General features: G+C 44.6%; 1 long non-coding RNA gene across 2 annotated transcripts; it reads left to right on the forward strand.

The window, feature by feature from the left end:
* The first annotated feature begins 1,543 nt into the window (after window positions 1-1,543).
* On the forward strand, window positions 1,544-10,590 carry LOC144249096 (uncharacterized). 2 transcript variants are annotated; one of them, XR_013342157.1, is made up of 3 exons: window positions 1,544-2,004; window positions 4,631-4,693; window positions 10,070-10,590. It is a non-coding gene; the product is annotated as an uncharacterized LOC144249096 (long non-coding RNA). The 2 variants fall into 2 exon arrangements; XR_013342156.1 differs by lacking the exon at window positions 1,544-2,004 and adding an exon at window positions 3,884-4,162.
* Window positions 10,591-10,910: the final 320 nt, after the last annotated feature.

Consider the following 10,910-nt stretch of genomic DNA (forward strand, 5'->3'; position numbering starts at 1 on the left):
GCCTGGAGGAGCAGCCCATGCTGCCCGGCCGCTGTTGGGTCGGGCCCAAATCTCTGGTTTGGAGGAATCACCAATAATGCCCAAGAGGTTTTTTGAACTACTTGGCTAACTCTTTTTGCCAAGAGATACTTGAGGGGGAAAAATGATGAATGAAAGAGCATCGAAAGAATTACAGTTGATTTTAATGGTAGCTAACGTACAGTTGTGGATTCTTCTTCTTCTTCTTTGGTTCACATTGTAGTCACTGAAGCATGAGGTCAGGAATATATTCTGGAATGGTGACGGAATCCATCAACTCTGGTGGCTGCAAAAGGGTGCCCAGAGGGGATTGAGAAGCGGCCCTTTGGGGCTCCACCAGTTGCTGTTGTGAAGAGCCCCAGCGTAAGCACCTTTGTACTGCAGCACTTTTCTTTGAGTTGTCACCTCAGGATAAAGAGCCAGGAGTGGAGTACTAGGGCTCCTGCAGATCTCCCTCTGGATCCTGAGGTGACTTCCAGCTGCACCAGCAGTCTAGCAGCTCAAGTTCACAGTCAGGCCAGCTGCACTGGGTTCCTAATAGAGACCAGGTGTTAGGCAAGGCTGCAGACTTGTTCCAATTTGCATTTCTTTAGGAATATCCCAGGGTTCTATAATCACTCTCTAAAAAACACCAACGTTGCCTGGGAAGTGTGAATTAAGGATAAATATTTTATACAAAAAAAGGAATTTTGATTCTTTGGAATCAGATTAAATCTCCACTTGCTTTTTGGAAGGCTGTTTTACTGTGAATTCCACACCTCCGGGAAACTGCATAAACTTGAACGTCCAGCTCCTTAAACTCATCAAACAAATGCCAGGTAGGGTCTCGACCCGGCGAGGACTAGAAAGCTGCCCAGGAAGCCCCACCCACCCCCGCCCCTCTTCCCTGCACCCAAGTGTGCACTCTTCTGAGCCTAAAGCTGCAGTGTGTAAAAACAGCAACCGTTTAGTTTGGCCTGTTTTGAAGATTTCTGTGTGTGGGGATGGAGTGTGGGCTCATTTGTTTGGCTGCTTCCTATTGTGAGAAATAGAGTCTGAAGATGGTTCACTTTCAAAAAACAGTACTCAGCCTTAATTGGATCCAATTGTAGTCGTTTAAATTGTAGCCCTTCCCTTTGGCCCACCCTGATTCTGAAATCAGCCAATCGCGTAGGCCGTACGCCCGAGTCCTCCAATCAGGGCGGAGGGCAGCGCCGCCCGGTGGAGAACCGGGGCCGCCCGCCCACGTGCGCTCGCGAGCCGGGCTCGGGCAGCGTGCTGCTGGCAGGAGTCGGGGTTTGCCTTGCCCACCCACTTTTTTTCTTTTCTTTTTTCCCCCCACCCACTTTCGAATGCGTGTTTGCTTTCTTGCGGCACCGAGTGTTTTAAACAATATTGGTGAAACTCGCCCACGTTGCTTCGCGTAGCCGTGGTAGCCGGCCCCTCCCCTCCGCGGAACTTGGCACAGAGACGCGGCGCGGCGGGGCCGCCCTGTGTCGGGAAGGCTTCGGTTGGTTTCCGGTTTGGGCACTAGAAATGTGCTGTCCTGACTGTCCATGTTGTTTGACCCCCACCGGAGGCCACCCCCTCCTGGAAGGGCTCTACCGAGAGGTGCAAGTGCCAGGGTGGCTCTTCTTTCTTCCCCTCCCCTTCCCCCTCCTTTCTCCCCTCCACTCCCCTCCCCCCGCCCCCAGTGCTGGGCATTGAATCTGGAGCCTTTCACCTGCTAGACAAAGCCACTGAGTACACCCCAGCCCTCATTTTAAAAGTTGTCCTCTGTCCATCCTTCCTTCCTTCCTCCCTCCCTCCCTTTCTCCCTCCCTCCCTTCCTCCCTCCTCAATGCTGGGGATCAAATGCAAGTCCTCACGTAGGCCAGACAAACATTCTACCACTGAGCCACATCCCCCAGCCCTTTTGATTTTATTTTGAGACACTGTCTTGCTAAGTTGCTGCGGCTGGCCTCAACCTACCATCTGTCCTCCTGCCTCAGCCTCCAGGGTTTAGAGGTATGTACCACTGGGCCGGGTTTGGGGTGGCTTTTCTTTGACTTACCTTGCATCTTGGTGATGAAATAAGACATATTGTGTGTACCATCCTGGGATTTGATTTTGTGTAGCTGGTGTCCCTGCACCAAGCCTGAGTTAATTTATTTGGATTTTAGCATTTAAAATGAGAGACTGCAGCTTGTGAAGAAAATTGATTCCATGTTGGTTTATCTTGGGGTCATTCTTAGAATGTGACCCCAACTTTTGCAGGTGTGTAGCAGACCTTTTGATACTTCTTCTCCCAACCTCTACTTTAGGGAGTCTGCCTTGGTGTGCTTGGGGGAGACGGTGACCCTTTTACTAAGGCTGAGGGAATTGGAGCCTCCCTCTCCAGTAGGTTGGACCCTCCTGCCCAAGGCCTGACCCCTAGCCTGCTTCCGGCCCTCTTGAACAGCTTCCATCTGCCCATCTTCCAAGGACCTCTTTCAGCTTCCAGGGAGCCCCTTCCCCAAGAACACAGTGATGATTCCGCAGGTCACTGAGCTATTTACCTGCATGTCATTAAAATTCACTCCTGGGGGGCTGGGGGTGTGGCTCGGTGTAGAGCGCTTGCCTCATACACAGGAGGCCCTGAGTTCAATCCTCAGCACAACATAAAAATAAATATATAAAATAAAGGGATTGTGTCCACCTACAACCAAAAAAAGTATTAAAAAAATAGGACCATAGCCTCTGCTGCACTCGTGTTTTGGTGTGTTATGTTTATTTTACTTTTGGGGTCACTGGGGATGGAATCTAGGGGTGTCTACCACAGAGCTATAGCCCCAACCCTTTTTATTTTTATTTTGGGGTCTAAGTTGCTGAGGCCAGCCTCTAACTTGTGCTCTTCCTGCCTCAGCCTCCCAAATCACTGGGATTATAGGCATGCCCCATTGTACCAGGTTAACTAATGTTTTAAAGTAATTCTCTTTCCTTTCCTTTGCCCTCATTATTGTGTGTAATCTGTGCCTAACTTTATTGTTTGATACAGGGGTTGGCAAAGATTTTAGGCTTTCAATCCCTGTTGTGGGGACTCCACTCTGCTGCCATAGAGCGTCCCTAACAAATGAGCATGGCCGGGGCTGTGGCACACACTGAACTGGGAACTTGATGTCATCTTTACATATGAAACATTCTATTGATTTTTTTTTCACTCATTTAAAAATGTTAAAACTATTCTTAGCTCAAGGGCCATATGAAAACAGGTAGCAGGCTGGATTCAGCCCACCTGCCTTGGCTCACCGGCCCTAATTTAGTACACAGGTTGCAGAATATAGTGGGATCACCGAAAGGACAGGCAGGGCAGGGGACTTTGTGAAAACTGAGGAGTCGTTAGATGCACTCCTTGCACCTTTTAAAATAAAACAATAGACTTGACTTTTTTGAAGAAAAATTGAATGGGAAGGCAGAGTCCTGCCGCCTCATCTTGGTTAGTTACAGTGGTGCGTTTGTTGTCTTGGAAACTCATGTTGACAATGACATCTGGGGCTGTGATGTGTGTGTCATGATGTACCACCAAAGACCGTTTCACTGCTCTCCGGCTCCCATGTTCTCTGGTCATCCCTCCCTCTCTCCCCTGGGCTCTGGTCACTGCCCATCTTTCTACAGTCTCTGTGGGTCCACAGCGGCATAGACTGAATCCTGTGGTCATCTGCCCTCAGCCAGAGTTGCTCCAAAGCAGGGCTGCCACGCTTCCTGCTGAGGCGACCCGGGAGGCACAGCCAGTGTTGTTTGTGATGCTGGGGACTGAACCCTGGACCTTGCATATGCTGGGCAGGTGCTGTGCCACCAAGCTACATTCCCAGTCCTACAGTCAGTTGTGTTTTTTTTTTTTTTTTTTTTTTTGAAGGGCGGAAAGTGCCTCACCATTGCTGAGGCTGGCTTTGAACTCGCGATCCTCCTGCCTCAGCCTCCCAAGCTGCTGCTGGGATAACAGGCGTGCGCCACCCAGTCCGGGCCGACAGGTTCTAAAGCAAGAGAGGGACATGGCCAGGTTTGCACTTTAGAATGATGGGACTGGATGAGCAGAGGTTACCGGAGCTACAACTCCCCCGCAGGCTCAGCCCACCTGAAACAGACCCGCGCCCGCCAGCTGGAACGGTGCAGAGAAACCCCCGCAAGAGGACCTGGCCACCCTCTTGTGAGCCTGTTTTCTCGCTCCCTCCCAAGGGGTTTCTCAGAGCCCCTCTTCGGTTTTCCTGGGGTCCCATCACAGACACAGCTGGTAACGAACAACAGGCGAGGGACTTTGCTTTGGCTGTGGGCAAGGGGGACTGTGTGGGCCTCGGTGGTGGGGACTGACCATCTCTCTGGTGCCCTCGTCTGGTCTTTTTTCAGAGCAGCATATTCTCAAAGTTCCAGGTGCCTACCCGGTGTGAGGTGAGAAACTGGCCTTCCACCCTGAGGTGGTGGCCGGCAGCTGAGTAGTGTTGGAGCAGGTTGGGGAACAGCCCTGATATTGGCAGAATCTTCAGCACCCCTCATTCTGCTCAAGAATATTCCACTGCTCCCATTTCCCGTGACACAAATAAAAAACAGTGCTGGAGAGGTGCTTCCCACAGCAGAGCCAGACCCGGGGTTCACTTGTTTCTCTGGCCTCTCCTTGCAGGTGAAGAGAGCCACGTCACTCGACATGCTGAGCACGACCCATCCGAGAGCTGCTGGGACTCAGGTAAGGAGGTGAGAGACACACCTGGGTCATGGATGGATGGGACCACGCTGGTGGCCCCGGGAGAAAGGTGGGGATAGCATTGGCGCTGCGCTGCGGGTGATTAATTCATTCATCTGTTCATCTAAGGACGTCTTGGTTGCTTCCAACTTTCGACAGTTGTGAATAAAGCTGATGTTAGTATTTGAATGCATTATTGTGTAGATGTTTTCAGTTCACTCAGGTGGAGGAGATGCTGTGTCATGCTAAGAGGAGTGTTTAACTTAATAAGAAACTGCCAGACTGTCTTCCAAAGCAGCTGTACCATTTTGTGTTCCCATCCTGTTTTTCCACCTCTTCACCAGCATTTAGGGTGGTCAGTGTTTTGGATTTTAGCCAAAATCTAAATCCATGTATGGTGTCATCTCATTATTATTTTAATTTGCAGTTAACTAACGACACACATAATGTCGAGCTTTCTTCATACGCTTATTTGCCGTCAGTTGTCTCTTCTTTAGTGTTCATTCATATTTTTGCCCATTTTTAAATTAGGTCGGTCAGTTTCTTGTTGAGTTTTAGAGTTCTGCCAGGCATGGTGGTGCATGCTTGTGATCCCAGTGGCTCAGGAGGCTGAGGCAGGAGGATGGAGGATCATGAGTCAAAGCTAGCCTCAGCAGCTTATCAAGGTGCAAAGCAACTTGGTGAGACCCTGTCTCTAAATAAAATACAAAAAGGTCTGAGGATGTGGCTCAGTGGTCAAGTGCCCCTGTGTTCAATCCCTGGTTCAAAAAAAAAAAAAAAAGTTTTTTATATATTTTGGATATAAATTCTTTTCAGACATGTGACTTACAAATATTTTTCCCAGTTTGTGGCTTGCCTTTTTGCTCTTATCAATGTCTTTTACAAAGTAAAAATTTGTTTTAATGAAGTCTGACATCAACTTTTCTTTCATGGATTGTGTTATTGGTATTGTATCTGAGAGATTATTGCCAAACCCGTTGCTGAGACTGGTCTCTAGAATCTGTCTCAAGTTCTCTAGAACTTGCCATCTCCTGCCTCAGCCTCCAAAGCAGCTGGGTGATTCCAGGCAGGCACCACTGCACCTGGGTCTTGTTTTCTTCTAATAGTTTTACAGTTTTGTGTTTTATATTTAGGTCTATGAATTTTGAGTTAAGTTTGTGAAAGGTATATGTTTTTCTACATGTCAATGTCCTGTTCCGACGTTGTTGAAAACTTATCTTTGTCCATTGAATTGCTTTTGCTCCTTTGCCAAAGATCAGTTGGTTATTCCTGTGTAGGTTCATTTCTGAGCTTTCTGTTCTGTTCCATTGATCTATTTTTTTAAAAAAAAATATTTTATTAGTAGTTGGTGGGCCTTTATTTATTTATACATGGTGCTGAGAATCGAACCCAGTGCCTCACACGTTAGGCAAGCACTCTACCACTGAGCCACAACCCCAGCCCTCATTGATCTATTCTTTAGAAATAGGACTCTTTTTTTTTTTTTTTTTTTGGCCGTAGTGGGGATACTGGCAATTGAACTCAGGGCACTCAACCACTGAGCCACATCCCCAGCCCTATTTTGTATTTTATTTAGAGACAGAGTCTCACTGAGTGGCTTAGCACCTCGCTGTGGCTGAGGCTGGCTTTGAACTTGGGATTCTCCTGTCTCATCCCCCTGCGCCCCGCCCCCAGCCACTGGGATTACAGGTGTGCACCACCATGCCTGGCTAACAGAGCTCTGAATGTTATAGATTTTAGGTAAGTTTTGAGGTTGGATAGTATCAGTCCTCTGACTTCATTCTTCTCCTTTAATATTGGGTTGGCAACTCTATAGATTTTTTTCCTTTCCCTAATTTTTTTTTTTTTTTTTGGCGGGGGGTACTGGGGATTGAACTCAGGGGCACTCAACCTCTGGGCCACATCCCCAGCCCTTTTTTGTATTTTATTTAGAGATAGGGTCTCACTGAGTTTCTTAGCACCTCGCCTTGCTGAGGCTGCCTCAGCCTCCAGAGTTGCTGGGATTACAGGCGTGTGCCACCGTGCCTGGCCTGTCTTTCCATAAATTTTAAGATCTGTTTGCTGATAGCCACAAAATTAACTTGCGAGGATTTGGATGGAGAACACATCCATTCTATAGTTCAAGTTGGAAAGAATCTTTTAACAGTAAGGAGTTTTCCTATTCATGAACATGAAAAGTCACCCTGTTTATTTAGATATTTGCTTTTTTTTTTTTAATCAAAGTTTTTTTTTTTTTTAATATGGATCTTGTACGTATTTCACTGGGTTTATAGCTAAATTTGGGGGGTGCTAATGTGTTTTTGAGTTTAGGAATTTTAATTTCTAATTGTTAATTGCTGGCATATTAGGAAAGCAATTGACTTTTGTATGTTAACCTTATGTCCTGCAAACTTGCTGTTAATTCTAGGGGGGTTTTCTTTGGCATTTTCTATAAAGATGATTGATTCTGTCATCTTGTTATTTCTTCCTTTCCAATCTATATACTCTCCCCTCCTCTGGTTTTTTCTTTTTTTTATTGTATTTTGATGTTGAGTAGGAGTGGAAAGAGAGGATATCCATACCTGATAACCTTGTTCCTAATCTTGAGTGAAGAGCATCTAGTTTCCCAATATCAAGTATGTTAACTGTAGTGAGAGGTTTGTTTTTTATTTTTTATTTGTTTGTGGTGCTGGGGATCGAACTCAGGCCTTTGGGTATGCAAGGGAAGCACTCTACCAATTGAGTCATATCCCCAGCCCTGTTTTTTATTTTTAATCATGAGTGGCTGTTGGATTTTGTTAAGGTTTTTTTTTTTGTTTGTTTGTTTGTTTTTCCCCTTTGGACACAGTATTGGGGAGAGAACCCAGGGATTTGTGCATGCTTCGACAGTGCTTTATCACAGAGCTACAGCCCCAGCCCACATTAATTGACTTGAATGTTTAGCCAGCTTTAATGCCTGGAATCTCACTTGTTCATGATGTATACCTCTTTTATATCATTGGATTGTATCTGCTGACATTTTATTCAAGATTTGTGTATGCATGTTCATCAGAGATATTCATCTGCAGTTTTCCTTTCTTGTGGTGCCTTTGCTAGTTCTGGTACCAGATAATGCCAATCTCAGTTCCTTAGGAAGAGTCCTCTGCTTCTGTTTACTGGAAGAGATTGTAAAATTGGTGTATTTCTTCTTTATCAAGGGTTTGGAAGAACCCAGTGGTCTGGTCTGGTACTGTTTCAGTTTATTAATTATTGCTTCATCTTATTTAACACTGACATGGGCCTGTTCAGATCATCTGTTTCTTCATGTTAGTTTTGGTAAATTGTATCTATCAAAGAATTTGTCCAGTTCATCTAGTATATCAAGCTTGTGGGGATAGAGTTTCTCATACTCTTCCTTTATTACCCTTTCAATGTCCCTGGGATCCGTAGTGATGGCCTAACTCATTTCTGATACTAGTAATGTGTCTCCTTCCTCTCCTCTCCTTTTCCTTACCCTGGCTAGAAGATCAATTTTATGGATCATTTTGAAGAATCAGCTTTTGGTTTTCTCTATTGGTTTCCTTTTTTCAATTTCATTTATTTCTGCTCTTAATTTTATTTCTTTTCTGCTTCTTACTTTGAATTTGTCCTTTTGTAGTTTCTCAAAGGAAGCTTAAACTGTTCATTTTTTTTAGTATGTGCATCCAATACTATACATTTTCCTCTATGCTCTGCTTTTGCTGCATTCCATAATTTTGTTAAGTTTTAGTTTAAAATATTTAATCTCTTGAGAATCCCCCTTTGAAAGCATGTTGTTTAATTTCCAAGTGTTCTGGAACTTTCCAGTTATCTTTGTTATTGATTTGTGGTTTAATTCCATTGAAATCTGAGGTCATCCTTTGTGTGATTTCTATTCCTTTACATTTGTTAAGGTGCATGGGGTAGAATGGTCTTGATGAATGTTCCGTATGAATTGAAGAAGGTGTATTCTGCTGTTCTATGAACTGTTTTATAAACATCAGTGAGACCCAGTTGGTTGATGGCATTATCCAGTTCAAATACATCCTTACTGATTTTCTGCCTGCTGGATCTACTGGTTTCTAATATTGGGTGACTGAAATTACCAATTAATGATGGATCTGTCTTTTTTCCCCCTTTTCCTTTGAGGCTTTGCTTTGCTATAGGTGCATAAACACTAAGGACTTTTTTTTTTTTGGTACTGGGGGGTGGAACTGGGGAGGGGTGTTTAACCACTGAACCAGCCCTTTTCATTTTCAGGCAGGGTTGCTTAAGGGCTTGCTAAATTGCTGGGCTGACCTTGAACTTCCATCCTCCTGTTTCAGCCTCTGGAGAGAGCAGCTGGGATTACAGGCATGTGCCCCTGCCCTGGCTGCCCTTCTGTCCTTGTACTTAAATGGGTTTTGTAAACAGGATAAAGCTGGGTCTTGCTTTTCAGAACCCACTCTGACAGTCTGTTTACGCCATTGGCATTTAAAGTGATTTCAGTCAACCATGCTGGTGACTGTTTTCTGTCTGTGGCGCTTGTTCTTTTTTCCGCCACATGGTGAAAGGTTATGTGTGAAAAAGGCCTGTGTAGAGCTAAGCATCCAGAAAGGGTCACCTCAGATGGACCTTTGGATTGCTTTTGGCTGCTTCCTGTTTGGGAAATTTCCTACTGTGTGTATTTTTGTGGGTATTAATGCTTATTGTTTTCCACTGAAGAAACTAAATGAGCCACTCTCTTTATTCTTTAGCATCCAGTACTGGGATGACCTGGGCTTGGCCAAATGGGTGTTCTTGGGTTAATGGTATTGTCCTGCAGCAATTTAGAACTTTTTATTAAAGAAAAGCAGATAGTAGAGAAATCCTGCTTGACTTTGATCTGGGTTCATTCTTTGTAAATTCAAATGTCATGTCTTCCTGTAAGTATCACAAATCATGTTTTACAAGGGAGAACCAGAGAATCATAGTTTTATCACTGGCTGTGCTACATCCCCTCTCTGAGCTTTCCTTTATAATTTAAAATGGGCTTATGTAATAAGGTACATTAAAAACACCTAGCTCATAATAGATGTTGGTGGCAAATGAACCAACCTTATACTTTCTCCTTTTAGTTTTTCAAGGTCTTTGTTTGACTAGACTATGCGGGATGAGGAGGTGCCAAGAATTACTTAACTTTGGCCTCAAATGTTATTATTATCCTTGACTTGATTTGTTGTCTAGAGGACGCAGTGCACTGCATTTAACCCTCTAAGGAGCCTGGGAACTACTTCAGTGGTAGAGCACTTGCCTATCATATGTGCAAGGCCCTGGGTTCAATTCCTAGCACTGTAAAACAATACCTCTAGGGGTTTTGTTCAGAAGTCTCTTGGCTTAGACATGAACACTACTGGTGGTCACCAGTCAGTATCTGGCCCACAGGTTCTCAGTATTTATATGGTCCAAGCTCAACCCACCTGTCCAGTGCCTGGAATGGTACCCAGCCTACAGAAAGCACTCCGAATGCTGATCTTACATTGGGGTGGCTGGATGGTATGCTGATCACGAAAGTGAAGATTCATAGCAAGTTCAACCCAAAGCACCAAAGAAACAACTCTATGCGACAACTCACTGGTGATGCTGATTTTCCAAATGGCTTCTTTGGAATTTGAATCCCAGAACCATAAATTCTGGGAAACTTGTTTTTATTCTGCAGAGCAAGATAAATCCTTGGGAAGTGCTGACCATGGGTTAGCCCAAGGAACAAAACAGCCATGACAAACTTTTTGTTAAGGAAGGAGAAATTAAGTTACCTCAGGAAATGCAATTGTGATTCAAGCACCATGAAATTTTGTCAAGCAAAAATAGTCTTTATTCAAATTTAATGGAAACAGGGGTCACTATACTTTGCAAGACGGGGAAAAATAAAATTAAAAAAAATTCTTTTCTTTTCTTTTTTTTTTTAATATAAAACAATATAATCACAATACCAGAATATGGAACTCTACAGTTTATTTCCTATGGGTTACTGCAGGTATCAATTTTCCTCGACTGTGCTATTCACAACTTTGTTAGGTCCAAAAATATGAAACCAAAATGGTAGGAAACTGAAGACTTAGCACTTTCACTAAATGGCATACATCAAAGGGAGTCAATTCAAGGGCAAAAATGGTTGAACTCACCATACCTACCTATGCCATCATTCCAGCCTTAAAGCCGTCCAGGTGCCGAGCTCCCTGTGGGAAAGGCCAGGCCTGAGAGCCGAGGCATTTTGGATATTCTA

Source organism: Urocitellus parryii, chromosome 11 (genome assembly GCF_045843805.1).
Source record: "Urocitellus parryii isolate mUroPar1 chromosome 11, mUroPar1.hap1, whole genome shotgun sequence".
NCBI lineage: Eukaryota > Metazoa > Chordata > Mammalia > Rodentia > Sciuridae > Urocitellus > Urocitellus parryii.